Source organism: Alligator sinensis, unplaced genomic scaffold, assembly GCF_000455745.1.
Source record: "Alligator sinensis unplaced genomic scaffold, ASM45574v1 scaffold434_1, whole genome shotgun sequence".
NCBI lineage: Eukaryota > Metazoa > Chordata > Crocodylia > Alligatoridae > Alligator > Alligator sinensis.
In genome coordinates this window covers 800,611-816,738 of record NW_005841994.1, presented here as the reverse complement: position 1 = coordinate 816,738, position 16,128 = coordinate 800,611, and the positions used below count along the sequence as shown (strand labels likewise).

The 16,128-nt window shown below is 47.7% G+C and overlaps 1 long non-coding RNA gene across 2 annotated transcripts in view; it reads left to right on the top strand.

Moving 5' to 3' along the window:
- The first annotated feature begins 10,642 nt into the window (after positions 1 to 10,642).
- Positions 10,643 to 16,128, top strand: part of LOC102387674 — a 23,290-nt gene continuing 17,804 nt past the window's right edge. For both annotated transcript variants that reach the window (XR_323571.1, XR_001357844.2), the window contains exons 1-2: positions 10,643 to 10,663; positions 13,665 to 13,720. This is a non-coding gene — a long non-coding RNA (uncharacterized LOC102387674). The remainder of the gene's footprint in view (positions 10,664 to 13,664; positions 13,721 to 16,128) is intronic.

The following is a 16,128-nucleotide window of genomic DNA, read 5'->3' as shown; positions in this document are numbered from 1 at the left end:
TAGAACCAGCCTACTTCAGAAAAATGATGTCTTAAAATAATTAAGAGGCTGTGCATGTGTCTGTCTGTCTGACCATATTCCACATGGGGACCTTGGTAGTAGTTCCTGAAGACTCCCCAGGACTACGTGGGTCTGGGTGGCATAATCTGCTCCCTTAGCACTCAAACCATTTCTGCTCTCTCTGCCTCAGGGAGATTATCCTTTACTAGCTAATTGCCCGTCAAGATTTTAGGGAGTGTTTACATGGGGCCCCCCTCACGCCCTGCTTACCCTTCAGGGCCGGCCATGTAAAGCCCTCCCACCCCCCCCCCCCCCCCCCCCCCTCCTCCACCATCTGGTACAGGGACTCCCTCCCCACTCCCACCTTGCAGCAGGGCTTCCCCCCGCCTCCCCACTGGCTCGCCCCACCAACCGCTGCCACCATGACCCCCACCCCCTTCATCTCCCACCGCATCATGCCCTCCCAGACCCGCACAGCCTCCCTCCCTCCCCACCTCCTCCCCCTCCCTGCCAGCTGTTCTCAGGGCCCCCTTCCTGCTTCCCTCCCTCCCTCCCTCCCCGCCACCTGGCCCCAACAACAGCTGCCACCGTGACCCCCGCTTCACTTCCCCCCACCCCACTCCCTACCCACTGCCTCCTCCTCCCTGCCAGCTGTTCTGGGGGGCATCGGGGACAGGTAGCAGGGGGGTGCCACCACTATGATCCTCTCTTCGCCCTCAGGCAGGGAGGTGTGGGGAAGCCCTGCTGCTCAGGTGGCTGGGGAGTGTTCAGCACCACCAAAATTCCCCAACAGCTGCTCAAACTTGGGCCTACACAGCCAATCGCCGCCCACCCTCTTGGCAGGGCATGCGCAATTGGCCAAAAGCATTACAGACAGAGACACAGACAGACCGACTAAGCCCTTTATTATATTAGAATTAGCTGCTAAGTCTTTTTGACCACCTTCCCTTCCCAGAGACTAAACAACTTTTTGCTGTTTAGTGTCCTGTGATCCATTAGGTTCCAGCACTGACAAAACAGCTTTTTACCTGGGGCTGACACCTAGAGGAAAGCCATTGTGCTGCAAGTGCACCTCCTCCCACCCCGCCAGGGGTTGGTGCAAGGTTACTCACCTAGATCCATTATGTTCTTAGTCTGCCTTCTTTTCCAATAGCCTCCAAGTAAGGCAGCTCAGTGGTGCTCAACCCCCCAAAAAGTGGGAAGCCAGCCCAGAAGGCTGTGTCATCCAGCCTGCAGAGCTCCCCATGGATCTGGAAAATTGGCAGAAGAGAAGCAGTAGCAGACCACTCTGCTGCCAACAAATTTCTAGATATTGCTGGCACATGGGGTCAAGTCCACGAACAGATCCAGTACACAGGATCGTGCCAGTGTACCAGATCACACCCACAGACTGACCCCATGTACTGACCCCCGTGGCAGGGCACTGTTGGTGCCTGACACTTTAAAGGCCAAGCCAAGCAACCAGCAGGTGATTGATTGCGGCAGCCATTTTAGATCCCAGGCTGCCTATATAGACAGGGTAGTTCACTGCTGGCAGGCCAGGTAGTAACATTGCCTGGCTGCAAGGATGCATGCAACATCCTGGAAGTAAGGGCAGGAGCTATAGGGGACACTTTGGAGGCTCCTGGTCCTGGGCATGACCTAAAACTGCACCCTGCCAGGAGTGGGTGGCCTGGTGGGGCTCTCAGTGGTGCAGGAGTCCCCAGAAAATGCCAGGCCAGTTATCACCTCAGTGAAAGGTGAGTAGGGGTGCCTTAACCCCAGCCCTCACCTTCAGGTGGGCCATATTCCATCGGAGCAGGGTAGGTCAGGTAAGCTTCTGGAGGCACCTGAGCCTGCTGGGGGAGTGACCCTGGAGGGCCAGGCACACTTCCAGGAGCACCTGAGCCAGGAATGGGGGACCCCGATCCCTAAGGCAGGCAGGAGGCGAAAACCCAGCCGAGGCACTCGACTAGTCAATGCTGGGGCCAGGACTGGAAGGGTCAAAAGGGCCGGGGACCCACTGCGAGGGATGCCCACGAAGAGTAAAGAAGCTCGGGGTCCTGACTGGCCTGAGACAGGGCCAGGGATTACGGAAGCCGAAGGTCCCATGATTGGAGGCCACAGCTAATGGGCAAAGGGGACAGTTGAGCCAACTGCCTGAGATGCCATCTGCGAGGCTTGGGCTGTGGTATAGGGGTGGAACAGAGCTGTGGATAGCCCCCCAATATCAGGGTGTGCAATGGGCAGCCTCCCGCCTTAATCAACAACCTAATTAATTACAAGGCATGGCAGGAGAGACGGGTAGGCGGCATGTCCAGAAGCAGGTGGGGAACTAGCTCTGTGGCTAGCCAGGGACCCCCACTTCGCCACACCCCACACTGGATCAAGCCCACAAACCAACCTTGCCTGCAGAATCTGGCCCATGGTCTGGCCCTGCACCACTCATCCAGTCCTCAGGATCAATAGGTTGAGCATCACTCTGGTAGATCAATACATCCCTATAGGAAAATCTTCTGCCCGATCAAGGCAACTTTACCACCTTGCTCTGGTTTCTAGAGGCACATATTGCTGCCATGTGCACCATGCTGCTTTTTTCAGCAGAGCTTTTTTTTGACACTGAGATCTCCCAGTGTCAAAAAAAAAACATAAAAACCTGCCACACTGCAAATTACCAACACGGCGAATGCTTGCATGCGCGCTGCATGTGATTTGCGGTGCCTCAAAATGTTTGAAGCACTGCAAACCTCATGTGCATGCTCGTGGGGACATGCCCAGCGAGTGCATTGCAGTCATGGAAATCCTTGCATCAGCTGCAGTGGATGGGTTTTGTGATCAGTCCCAAGATCACAAAACTAGTGGGAAAGATAAAACTCCTGTTGCCTGAAGTGAGCTGTATCCTTTCTTCTCCTCCCCTAGACACAGTTTAGCCTGAGGATGCAAACCTGAGTTAGCTTACATTTTATTGAAACATTACTCCCATTTGTGCCTAATTCCCTTCATATCTGCATTGAATTTACAACCTCTGCTTCCTTTTTCAATCTTCTGTAATTGACTTAATTAACAATAATGTACATAAAGCAAATAGAGAGAAATCTGATGAACACAACAGAACTTAATGTACCTTACATGTAGGAATCATCAACACGAAGGTGCTTAATTCTATATCAAACCACGTTAACTGAGCATGAAAGATAATTATGATGAAAGGGGCAGTGGCACTAAGCAAAGATCATTATGCATATAAAGTTAAAATGTTTTTAAAAGGATAAATATCAAATGAAATCCAGTCAGCAAGTTTAAGGAAATGTAAATCCTGAAATTCTCTTGTTCTCAAGAAGTTTTTTGTGAAGTTGATTATTAAGGTCCTTGTCTTAGGCACCTCAGGAAATCCCCCCTGGCTTGCTCAGTCCTGGGTCTGGTATGAAACACAGCCTAGCTATTGGGAGAGCTCTCCCCCTGTTCTGCACAAGCGAGAGCAGAGAAGGCAGGTGTTGGATGGGGTCTTAGCTCCACCCTTCACTCATAAACTTCATGTGTGTGGAAGGCACTGCAAGGTGCATCTTGTCCAGCCCTGTGCACTAAGGTGGGAATGCTAATCCTAAACCATCCTTGTCAAATATTTATCCAGCCTCCTCTTGAAAACCTGCAATGAAGGAGATTCCACAGCTTCCTGGGACATTTGTCCCAGTGTCCTACTGTATTATAAATAGGGAAGTTCTGATATCTAATCTAAACTTATTTTACTATAATTTAAGGCCTTTGCTTCACACCCTGCCTCCCACTGGCTACTGACTAGCTGGTCAGGTACTTGCTTACATGCTTGGTTGTGTTCCACAGATCTGAAACTGATCCTGAGCTCACTAAGTGATTTGCCAGTAGCAGTACTACAGGACTTAGGACTCTTCTCATCTGGCTTTGCTCTCTCAGTTATTAACACTTAATTTCCAGTTTCTCAAGCCTGTGGCTTGTATTGCCCTTTCTGGGTAAATCCATTCCCCACTCCAGAAGACAAAACATGACCCAGGTGGTACAGAAAGTAAAGTTAGAAAATAAGATCACATCACTTCAGACCACTGGGGGAAGAATTTGACTCCAGGATGCAGACTGGCAGTCAGTGGCCCCACATCCCAGACACTGGGCCCCTCTAGTATCTCTGTACCTATAGCTCTCTAGTACCTCTGGTTGGAACACCCTTTGAACATGGAGCACGTTGCTGGCTCAAAGCCTTTCAACCAAGCTTTGTCCTTCCCTTAAGTGTCTTTCAGTAGCCTTAGTACTACACAGTCTCTCAGCCTGCTGGCCTTTGCTGCCCAGAGCACCTGTCAGCCTGCCACAGTTATATACAGTCCCTCACCAAACAAAGTAAGCAAACAGAAACCTTGTCCTGGCCCCTGAGATGTGTCTGGTATGGATTCAGTCTTCTTTCCCGAGCTTGCTCCCTCCTGGCACAGAAGTTTCCTGCCTCTGATGCTTCTCCTCTATTCTTCCCCTGTTTTTTAACTCCCAGCAAACCACACCCTCATTAGCCTTCCCCCAGCTCCAGCCCTTCAGTCTAACTACCTGCCTTTTCTCAAGGGGACAGGCCACCTTGTTACAGGCCCCAACCTCCCCTGGCTGGTTTCTACAAACCAGAAAGAGCACTGGTCCAGTTCATAGCATTGTGCTTGCATCCCCCTCCGAACACCCTGTGCAGCAGCACCTGAAACCTCATGTGCATGCTCGTGGGGACATGCCCAGTGAGTGCATTGCAGTCGTAGAAGTCTTTGCATCAGCTTCAGTGGATGTGGAAACTTTCCCACTCCTGAACTCTGACCAAACAACTAAATTGGCAGACCCCAAGCCATGCTGGATACAAGGAATTCTGTCTGCAAAGGAAGTGGCAAACTCATCACAGCAGAATAGAGATGATTCAGTTTCTGGGTGGAGACAACCCTGGCTAACCAGGCCATTGAAATGCTTCCACTGGACGGCACTTTGCACATGCAGTACCGTAGCAGTGAAGTTTGGTGCCCAAGGCAAAGCCTGCAACAGCAGCTCGCCCTCACCCTGTGCACAGATTGTGGGGGCACATACCTCCCCCATGTTTGCCCAGGAGTGCATGCACCTTTCCCCCATCCCTGTACCCCCCGCACCCCCAAACAAGCCACTTGCAGCTCCATCCCGCACCCTGCCCTGGCTGGGCAGCACCTGTTGGCGCCTCTTTGCTTCGGCACCTGGAGCAGTCACCTGTACTCTAACTACCTACCCTCTTCCAGCTACAGTCACCTCAGATCCTTCATATACTATGGATTCTGTACTGCTGCAGTGATGGGAGTGGACTCCTGGGTGCCACTATGTCTGGCTAAGGTCAATGTGCTATTCCACAATTTGGCCAGGCCAAAGTCAGTAGGAATACCCCCCCCCCCCCCCCCCCCACCCCCAAAAGAATTCTGGAATCCCACCAGCTCCATGAATGGGGATTGGGGATGCTTTATCATGCTCCATGAGTATCTAGAGCTGGAATAACATAGCTGGTCCACCAGCCTTACAGAGATGTTGTATGATAGAGATCTGCACCTTTAGAAGATCCAACATGATCAAAGTTATACAGTACAATGCAGAGAAGTCTGTCTGTGTTTGCAGAGGGCTTGAAACAGTAGTTATGGGAGAGGGTGGCTGCCCTGGTTCACTGAACAGGATAACTCAGGTACTAATGTTGGTACTTTATATGTCAACAGTGTTTGATATTGTACCTCTCATCAATGTTGGAAAACAGACAAGCAGACATCTTATGAAGATGTACAGGCTCCCTGCAGAAACACAACACAGTTAAGTTCATTAAACACCATTTGCCAGGATGGCATTTGCTTGGTGTCTTGAAATCTTTAAAAACCTGTAGCTGAATACATTAGCTCAGAATGAATAGATCGTCCTGTCCCATCCCCAGAAAAAAAATTCTGATCTTTTTGCAGATGTTTAGGGGTGTGATTAAGGAGTGCAGGATCATGTTCACCAGAGAGACAGAGAGACCCATTCTATGCAGTAAGGGCAGAATGAAGAGAATTCTGACCTAACTTCTTTAATGCTTATAAAACCTCAGTGGATTTTATAGTGTACTAACATACAATTTTTTTTTCTTTCAGTTAACAAGCAAGAGGAAATAAATGAAGAGCATGTCTTGTATGGGTTTGGATAGATGAGGCAGTAATAGGATAGCTCCAGCCCTTCTTTTTGCTCACATGCATTTCTGTAACTAGCCTACTTGTGTGCTGCTCAGAGAAGTCTGGCAAATCAAAATCTTGGTCACTATTATCTGTTGTCATTACTGTGGTACCTAAGGGCTTGTCTGTATCATGGCAATGGTGCATCCCAGCAACAATGGGCCTGAGTGTCCCGAGCCCAAGTGCTAACCAGCCATACTCACTTATATTTTCCAAACCTGAAAGTTTGCCGATGCGGCCACTCCAGGCTCCTCCTCACCACTGCTTTCAGATCTGCCGCAGACTGGAGGCTCAAGAGCAAGAACAGATAGAGAGGCCTATAGAGGCCTTACTAATCTACCTCCATGCCTGTGGGCCTGTAGAGGTGGGGCATAAATGTGGCATGCTCAAAACTACTTTGCCAGGACCTGCAGCTGCCACATTGTAGACAAGCCCTGGGAGGCTTTTTGTGAAGGCCAGGACTTCACTGTGCTATGCAATGTACAAACACAGAACAAAAAGACAGCCCATCCCTCCCCCCGTCCAGCCCCAAAAAATGTGCAAGTCAAGAAACATCAGAGGAAGACAGATAGACAGAGGAGTACAGAGAAACAGGGAGACTGTATATTAGTCAACCTGATAGTAATGTCAGCACTAAAGTAGCCTAATCACTGTCGAGTTTCTTGTCTATTAATTATAAGATATGTCTGCAATCTGGAAATACAAACTGTTCTCATCCACTATGGTTTCAAAGCTTATTCACATGATACCACATAGCTATGAATCTTTCTAGTTGATTATCCCATTAACACATTTGAGTGTCAGTACAGATCTTTCCCAATGATTGGGAGAGATCCTTCTGCAGCTGCAGGATGTCTTTTATAACAGCTTGTGAAATATGGAGAGTATCTGGGGCTTTTTTGATTCCTGTAGTGTTGGCTGGGGCTGGGTCCTGTCCCTGTTAGTCATGGTGAGTAGCACATTTTTGCAAACTTGGCTTAAGAAAGCTAACAGAAGCTGCTTCTTAAATATGAAGACAAAGTTGGTAACAGTGTTACCATTGTGATTGTTTAGTATGCAGTCTTCTTTACCCCTTCCCCTTGTAAATGGGCAGACATATTAGTAACAAAATGGTAGTGTGTAGTTCTAGCTAAAATCCAGGATGCCAGGCACTGTATAAACACAGAACAAGAGATGGATCTTATAGTCTAGTACAGTGATTCCTGCGAGCCACCAGAACAGTCCGAGTTACCCAAACAGCCACCACAACACATACATCCCCAGGGTGAATCATGGCAAACACATGCCAGTTCAAGAAAAAAATGATAGTAGGTAGTTGGATATGTTGCATTCTTCCTGACTGCAGGAAGACATAGCCAATGCCTTCAGTCAGTGCCAAACACAGTCTTACTATGTGATACGCTGAGGAGCCAGTGGCAACTCGAAAGCAGTCTTAGTATCACTGATCAAATAGGACAAAGAAATAATATGCAAAGAGGTTAGAAATACCAAGAGGAAATTACAGTGTCAAGAGAAATATCCACAGGGATTGCTGGCTATTTTTATCCTAGGTTACCTCAAAGACATTAATGTTGAAAAAGACCTTGGTGTATTTGAGGTCAACAAAGTACATGAGACCATAAGAATTCATTTACAGAGAAGACGCATCACGCATGAAAACACAGATAGGAGGAATAGTGATGGGTCTTCACACAGTAAAATATTTCCATGTTTATCACCCCAGTTGAGCAGCAACACCTACAAGTCAACCTGACAAATGCAGAACACAGGGCATGGATTCCCCCTAGGGTTTTGACTTCATTTGCAGAGTAAAACCCAGTCAGGTATAAGGATCAGCTCCAATCTTCTCAAAAGCCTGGTAGCTCTGAGGACTTCTACCACAGGACAGCTCAGCCCATACCCTGGGTCAGACATTCATAGATGCTAAGGTCAGAAGGGACCTCAACAGATCATTAAGTTCAACCCCCTGCCTGGGCAGGAAGGAGTACTGGGGTCAGATGACCCCCACCAGATGCCTATCCAGCCTTCTCTTAAAGACCCCAAAGGTAGGGGAGAGCACTCCAAATTCTGGCCACCCTTACTGTGAAGAATTTTTTCCTGATGTCCAGCCTAAATCTGCTCTCTGTCAGTTTGTGACCATAGTTCCTTGTTACTCCAAGAGGAGCCCTGGTGAACAGAGCATCTCCAGTTCCTTGCTGCATCCCACTAATGAATTTGTAGGCGGCCACAAGATCACCTCTCAGCCTTCTCTTGTGGAGGCTGAAGAGGTCCAGGTCCCTTAGTCTCTCCTCATAGGGCTTAGTCTGCAAACCCTTAACCATACACGTGGTCCTCCTCTGGACCCTCTCCAGGTAATCCACATCCTTCTTAAAATATGGCACTCAAAACTGGATGCAATACTCCAGCTGCAGTCTGACGATGCTGCATAGTGGGGAAGTATCACCTCTTTGATTCTGTTTGTCATGCATCTGCTGATGTATGATAAAGTGCGGTTAGCTTTGCTGATGATTTCGTCACACTGATGACTCATGTTCATCTTGGAGTCTACTATGACTCCAAGATCCCTTTCTGCTTCTGTGCTGCTGAAAGGGTCACTTCCCAGCCAGTAAGTGCGCTGGATATTTTTATGCCCTAGGTGCAGCACTCTGCATTTGTCCTTATTGAACTGCATCCTATTGTGTTCTGCCCACTTTTCCAACCTGTTTAGGTCTGTCTGCAATTGTTCCCTACCCTCTGGGGTGTTCACTTTGTCCCACAATTTAGTATCATCTGCAAATTTGGACAGAATACACTTCACGCCCACATCCAAGTCGCTGATGAAGACATAGAAGAGTACAGGTCCAAGGACCGAGCCCTGAGGGACCCCACTACCCACATCCTTCCAAGTTGATACCACTTTCTGGGTGCAACCCCCAAGCCAATTTGCCACCCACCGGACTGTGTAATCATCTAGGTCACAGCCTCTTTATTTATGAGAATAGGACAAGATACCGTATGGAAAGCCTTCCTAAAATCCAAGTAAACAACATCCATCTCTACTCCTGCGTCTAAGCATTTTGTGACCTTTGTCATAAAACAAAACCAGATTATTCAGGCATGATCTACCTGCTACAAATCCATGCTGGTTGCCCTGCTGCATTATTTTTCCCACTTGACTCACACAAATATGTTCCTTAATAATTTTTTCAAAGACTTTTCCAAGGATGGAGGTGAGACTGACTGGCCTATAATTACTCAGATCCTTTGTCTCCAAAAGGCTTCTCCCAACTCCCTTTCATCCAAGAGGGTTAATGAGTCATCTCAGTTCACTGGAATCCATTTAATCCATTTCCAACAGAATCAATACTAAAAAACAAGTTTGGGGTGCTTCAGGCCACACCATCCTGCCACAGGGTGATATAAAAATAACAAATGGCTAAGAGATGGCAGATTACTCTCTCCCATTTGCCCAACATTTTGTCCACTGCTTGACTTATATATTAGGACATGGCCCGTGCTGTGCTTGCAGACTGCAGGGTACCTACCACACAGTGATATAGTCATAAAAGCAAAAGCATCCTTTGCAGTATAAGTGAATGGGAGCTAGTACGACCCCAGATTTTGGCACTGGCTCCAAGTGAATGGTGTCATAGCCTTGTCATACCTCTGTTAGGAGAAAGCAGAGGAACACTGACAGTGATGATAGTGCTACACCAAGCAGTTTTACACTCAGATCTGCATTCGCACAGAGGCCTAGACAGCTCTTTTCTAGGAGCCTTTCTGCAGGCTTTTCAGTTCCTAACTGCAGATTTCTAGAGTGAACTGGAACTTGGCCAGACCTCTCAATAGGCAGGCTTGCCTCAGCTCCATCTCCCTATTTGTTCCTCATACATTCTCCCAACCACCCTTAACCTCTCAGTGGAGAAACACATAGGACTTAAGGTGGAAAAAGAGATGTACTGGGAATGGACAGGGGCTTGTGCATGATACTCCACAATATATTTTTGTATGTGGGTTTGTAAATTCACTTCATGCTTGGAGCTCAACCGGGGGGAGGATTGCACATGTGTGCGTTCATGCATGCATGTTTGTGTATGTGTGTGTTTGTGTGGGAGAGTGAGAAAAAAAAAGGAAGTGAACATAGGGAGAGACATGCTGTTTTCAGTTACATTCCCAGCACATTCAGTCATATTAGTTTGTGCTAGAAAATATGAGGACTTGATAAGGACCCCAAAGTGACAGTACTCAGCAGGGATCTGGGTTTTCTGTTTCTCATGGGAAAACGGGGAAAAAACCAAGATGTTTCCCTTTTAAATGAGAAAAACACGGATTTCTCATGTTAACCGAGAAACGTGGATTTTCCACTTTTGCAAAGAGCTCAATGCAGGCTGGCAGAGTTCCAGCCTGCAGGGGGCTGCAGGGAGCAGGAGGAGGGTGGTCAGGCAGGAGGCATCATGCACATGCACATGGCCACCAGGCAACCCAGAGAACAGCTCCCACAAGTAAGTGGGGGCAGCTGGGGTTGGGGAGGGGAATTGAGGCCCCCACAGGGAGGAAGAGAGGGAGTGAGTTGGGCAGGGTTGGGACTGCTTCCCAGCCAGGCAGTGTGTGGGGCTTGGGGCCCGAGGCCACAGGGCCCCAGTGGGGAGTGGGATGGAGGCATAGGCAGCTCATCCAGGGGGTAGGGGATGGGACTGTCTCCTGGCCACTGCACGCACTCCCAGAGGGGGCAAAAGGGGTACAGATTTGTGCATGGGGTGGGGGCAGGTTGCCCACTACAGGCTCAGGCTCCCTACCCTGCTGTTGTCCCCTGGGACCTCCACAACCCAGCAGGCAGGGCCTTGCACGACAAGGCAGAGCAAGGCCAGGTGCAGAATCTCCTTGCCACTGTAAGCCCTGTGCTGACCTGGTGAAACAGCAGCAGCAGGGATGGCAGCGCAGAGTTGTGCCCCTTGCTGCTGCCAGGCAGGCAGAGGGAACCGTAGCAGGGCAGCGTGGGGCTTACAGTAGCAAGGCCCAACTCTGCCCTGCTGTGCCAGGTCCCACCCACTGGGCCGCGGAGGCCCTGGGGGGAGGGCAGCAGAGTGGGTGGGCAGCCTCAAGCTTGCAGCAGCCAGCCCCAGACTTCACTCCAGCCGTGCTGTCTGGGGGGTGGAGCTGTACTCAGGTCTCTGCTCCCCACTCAGGCCGCACCAGCCACTGCCTCTCACAGATGGCAGCCAATGTGCAGGTGCTGCTGCATAGGGCAGGGGGCTGAGGACCTGGGTCCCTGGCCCTGTAGCTCTGGCAGCTGGAGGATGCCTCCAGAAGGGCTGGGGAGGCAGGGGCAAGGGGCAGCAGCAAGGGTCGAGGCTTGTGGTTGAGGAGTAAGGGACATCAGCAGAGCTATAGGGCTGTGGATGGGAGGTGAGGGGCACAAGCAGGGATGAGGGGCTATGGCTTAGGAGTAAGGGACCTGGGCCCTGGTGAGTGAAGGGGGCAAGGGGAGCTCTGAGTTTCCATGATTAAAAACCCAAAATCAAATACCAAAATGTAAAGGTACTTAGAATTTATTTTATTATAGTGATTGAGGCACTGGTAGGCTTCCATATTGCTCTAAAATTGTGAATATAGCAATAAAACATTATGCTCAGTTGATATCTAGATAAATAGCGATGTTTAATTTTAATCGCAGATTTGGGGGTTATCATCAGAGATGACATTTGCAATGTCTGTCAGGGAATTTGCAATTTTTTTTTTAATCAGAGAAAACCAGGCTCCCCGGTCATTACCAGCTTCTTCAGTGGTAAGGGCCATAGCCCAGCCATGTGCAGTGATGGGATAATCATAGAAGTGTATGAATCCCCACTGGTTAAAGTTTGTTTTAATCCCCAAATGGAGTTTGTCAGTACAGCTAGGAAGGCTACCTCCTTTGGGCTTCTTTGAAAATCCTATCTTATATCCTTTCCAATCCTAATTTGGGGGTCTTTCTCCCCTCCTTTGGAGCCAGGGCTATTTTTAGCCCCTGACTCACTCCACCCCCAAATGAACAATCCCATCCTGCTCGCTCTTTGCCCCCACCCCAACTTACTTCCTTGGCTCCCAGCACCAATGAACACTGGTAAAACTGGCACTGGGAGTGGCTTGCGGGATGAGCGGGTTTGGCGGGCTGGGGCAGGGGAGCTGACTGATCTGCAGGGGAGAGGAAGGTTGTCCACCTGTGGGAGGGGCAAGGGGCCATTGGGCTAAAACTAGCTCAGTGCCAGCGGGGCAGTGGCTGGTTTTCTCCAGCCCCGGGGCTGTGCTGGGAACTGTACAGAAGTTCATTTAGATTGGTCACATCTGACCGAATCCAAGTCAGACTACCTTGGATACCGCGTCGGCCATTTTTAAACCAATCTTCCGGAACTTCTGTACAGTTCACATTTAAATGCCTAGTTAGGTAAAATCTAAGTGTAAGGTCCACATCTGGGTGAACTAAGTTAGATCAGATGGCCATGTTTAACATGCTCTAACCTCCCCTTAACCTCCCTGAACATCTATACCGAGCCTTACTGACCTCATTTCCCCACATAGAAATGCGATATCATTTGAGGGAACAAAGTAGACTCAAAAGTCCATGGGCAGTACTTTGCCTGTGGCAGATGCTATCACTGCCACATCTCATTTTGTTACAACAAGCACTAAATGTTAAACAATCAGTATATCTATTCATAAATAATGTTTCATTTCAAAACCCAAAAACACTGAAGCAGAATGAGTGGAATCACACATCAGATGTGCCCCTGTCAGCTACTGTCAGAACTGCAGGGCCCTGAAAAATTCTCTCATTGTTGCAGGCTCAATGCACTTGAGCTTCTTCTAAAAACTCCTCTCCTTAGAAAATTAAACAAATAATGCTTCTTCTTTCTTCAGCTAGAATGAATCCTATCAGAATATTAAAACCCATACAGGGCTGCAAATGCCCCAGGATTGCACTGTATTATGCATGCTGACGCAAAAATCAATAGCTGGTAAAGGTAAAGTGTCATGAACAAAAGCTGAAGAAGACACAGTGAGGCTACTTTAATAAGGTTTGGTGCCATAGCTTCTCCCAAGGAATGTTAAGACAGAACACACACGCTGCATCCAGCAATGAGGCCCAATGCAAAGAAGGCACTTTTCTTGCTGAAAGAGATCTCATTAGGTAGGAGAGCTGTAGTCCAAAGAGCAGGAGAATATTTTCAGAACTTGGTCAATTAAATGACAATCTAATCTCCTCAGACTCACAGGAGACAGTGGGAAAAGCTTACAATACAAATCCCTCCTGACTGTCACTGTCTCATCAGGCAGGTGTATCTGGGTAGGTGGGCTCCCTGCTGTTATTACCCTTTTGCTGGGTCCTAAACAACAGGCCCAGTAATTATGTCCAGTCTACCAATGGAGAAATGTCACATTAGCACTTGTCAAAGTAGGAACTTTGATCTGTGCTGGCAATCAACCTCCAAACACAAACTGAAAAATGGCCACTTTTTCCAAATACAGAGCCCGATCATCCCCTCTGAAGGACCAGCCTGCAGCTGAGCTCTGGGATAGGGAAGGTAGGTCATCCCATTGCCTACTGCAAAGCACGTTTGATTCTTTTTTGCCTTTGCACTGGCCTTTCTAGCACTTCATGTGAAATCCCAGAAGAATTCTGGCATCATGCAGATCAGAAATGCTCTCTGAAAGACCCTAATTTTTCTTGTGCTTTGATCCAGTCTCAGGCACAAGGTTTCATGACTGCTTTGAGAGAATCGTGATGCATATTAACATAATGTGATGCAACATATTTATAGTCAGTTGAGCTCAGGTGTTGGACAGGGTCAGGTGTCTACTTCTCAGTGATTTCTTTACACCAAGCAGTCTGCATTAAATGATGCTATATTTTACTGATGCTTCAAGTAACTTTGAGAGTTCACTGCATGTCTAGTTTCCTCTGAACCTAATTATAACAGGCACCAAAGAAATGGGCATTCCTTTAAATACTAATGCTATAATCAACTCTCTCCCTTCTAGTAATTCTGAGAAAGCTAAATGTAGATCCATCTGGTCAGAATGTTTCATTCAAACTGTTTCTCAACCAAAAATATTTTTTTTATTTGAAATGTCTTTGGGAAATGTCTATTTTAGACTAATTTCTACAGGTTTTGTTGATACAATGAAAAATAAAAGATTAAAGTAATCAGTTTTCAGCAACTGAAACTTCAAACTATTGGTCATAAACTGATTTATATTTTCCTTGCTTAAAACCTTTACTGCTTAAATATTTCAGGTTTGGGGTTTCCTGATGAAAATCTGATTTCTTTGTAATCAAGGAAAATTAAAATGTTCTGGTGTTCATTGCATTTTTTTCTAGGTTTAGATCACAATCCCTGACCAGCTATATATGTAATTAGTTTTCAGTTTCTGATTTAAACAGCCTCAAAGTTGGAGCATTAGCAGCAGTTAGTGTTAAGGTTTCCTAAGCATTTCCATTCTAAGCATTTGTTTTCAAGTGCTGATAACATTTTTAAAATGTTATTTACTAAACTGAAATTTTCAAGCCCTAATCTCAAACAAGGGGTACATTTTGCCCGAGAGCCTGTGTAAAAATGGTTTATCCATTTGAAAACATGTAGAGTTCAAATAAACCAAACAAACAACCCTCCCTTTTTCCCATTATATTGAAGTCTGTTGTGATGTTTTTGAAACAATCCTTTGTGCTAAAATGGACAAAGGTAGATAGCTTACGGAGGGGGGGGCAAAAGCTCACGGGGTAGAGAGTTGCCTTGTGTTCTTATGAGAGTTATTTTGATGCCTTAAAATTCTTGTTAAATCCAGCAAGCTCTGTTGTGTTCTTCGTCGTGTTTCTTGCCTTCCACATTTAAAGCTATCATCTGTCTGAGACAGGAGTCCAGTAGAAATCACAGTGTGCAATGGAATATTAAAAGACTGCCCAATAGGGCATTAAGCGGGGGCTGTGCTTAGGTGGCACATTTTGGCATCACCTAAATTTGGAGTGTTTCACTGTACATCTCTGTGGTCTCTTCAACTCCCCATCTCGCTGGAATTATGCTGGGGTGGAGGGGGGGGGGGGGGGGGGGGGGGTTTTCTCTGGGAAGTGGAGGATGGCCTTCTCCCTGTCTCCTATACAAGGAACTGGAATGAGGGCTTTTGCTTTCTTTCCGGGGCCAGGTATGAGAAAAAATCCTAGACCTAGTTTTCTGCTCTGCATAGGCCCCTTGACACCTTTTCTGGCAACCTAGAGGCACCTTAAGATGGGTGGGAGCAACCCACTGGCCCCCAAGCAGGGGGTTCAGCATGGGGCATATCAAAACGTGCACTGTTACAGCTCAAACAAGCTACTGTTTCCTGAGGCCCACAGGGACGTTGGCTGCATATTACATGTTAGAGCTGCACCTGAAGGGGCAATGCTGTACTGCCAACTCCTTTAAACACCCAGGAAATAGCAAAATGTTTTTTGAGGCAGATGCTGAATATGGTGGTGCCTTTCCTTCAGTGCGGGAGCTGATCCCATTATCGTGTCTCTGTTGGCAAGCCAGGCAGCTCCCTATCCATCAGATACTGCCTAAGGGACACAAGGGACAAGACCTTTACATTCTGTTATCTTAAGGCTCCTGGGTCATGGGCTGAGCTGCCTGGGCTTCACGTGTGACTATATTGAATTATAGACCCAGATTGGATTATAGCACACAGCACAGCCAGCCCTGTTCACTCCCCAGGCACTACCCATTGATTTTGCAATTGGGAAAAAATGATGGAGGTTTGCTCTCCTCTCTACTTAGCAAACCCCAAAGACATACTTTAATGTCAGGGCTTGGGGGAGGAGTGAAGTATGGGGGTAACACTGGTTCTGGTATACAGCACTGTCTCTTTGTTCAGCAAAAATGAGGGGTGTTCTCCACAACACCTTAAGTAAATTGATCGCAGTGTAGTGTGTCATTAGAAGGATTTATCTTCCAGGAAT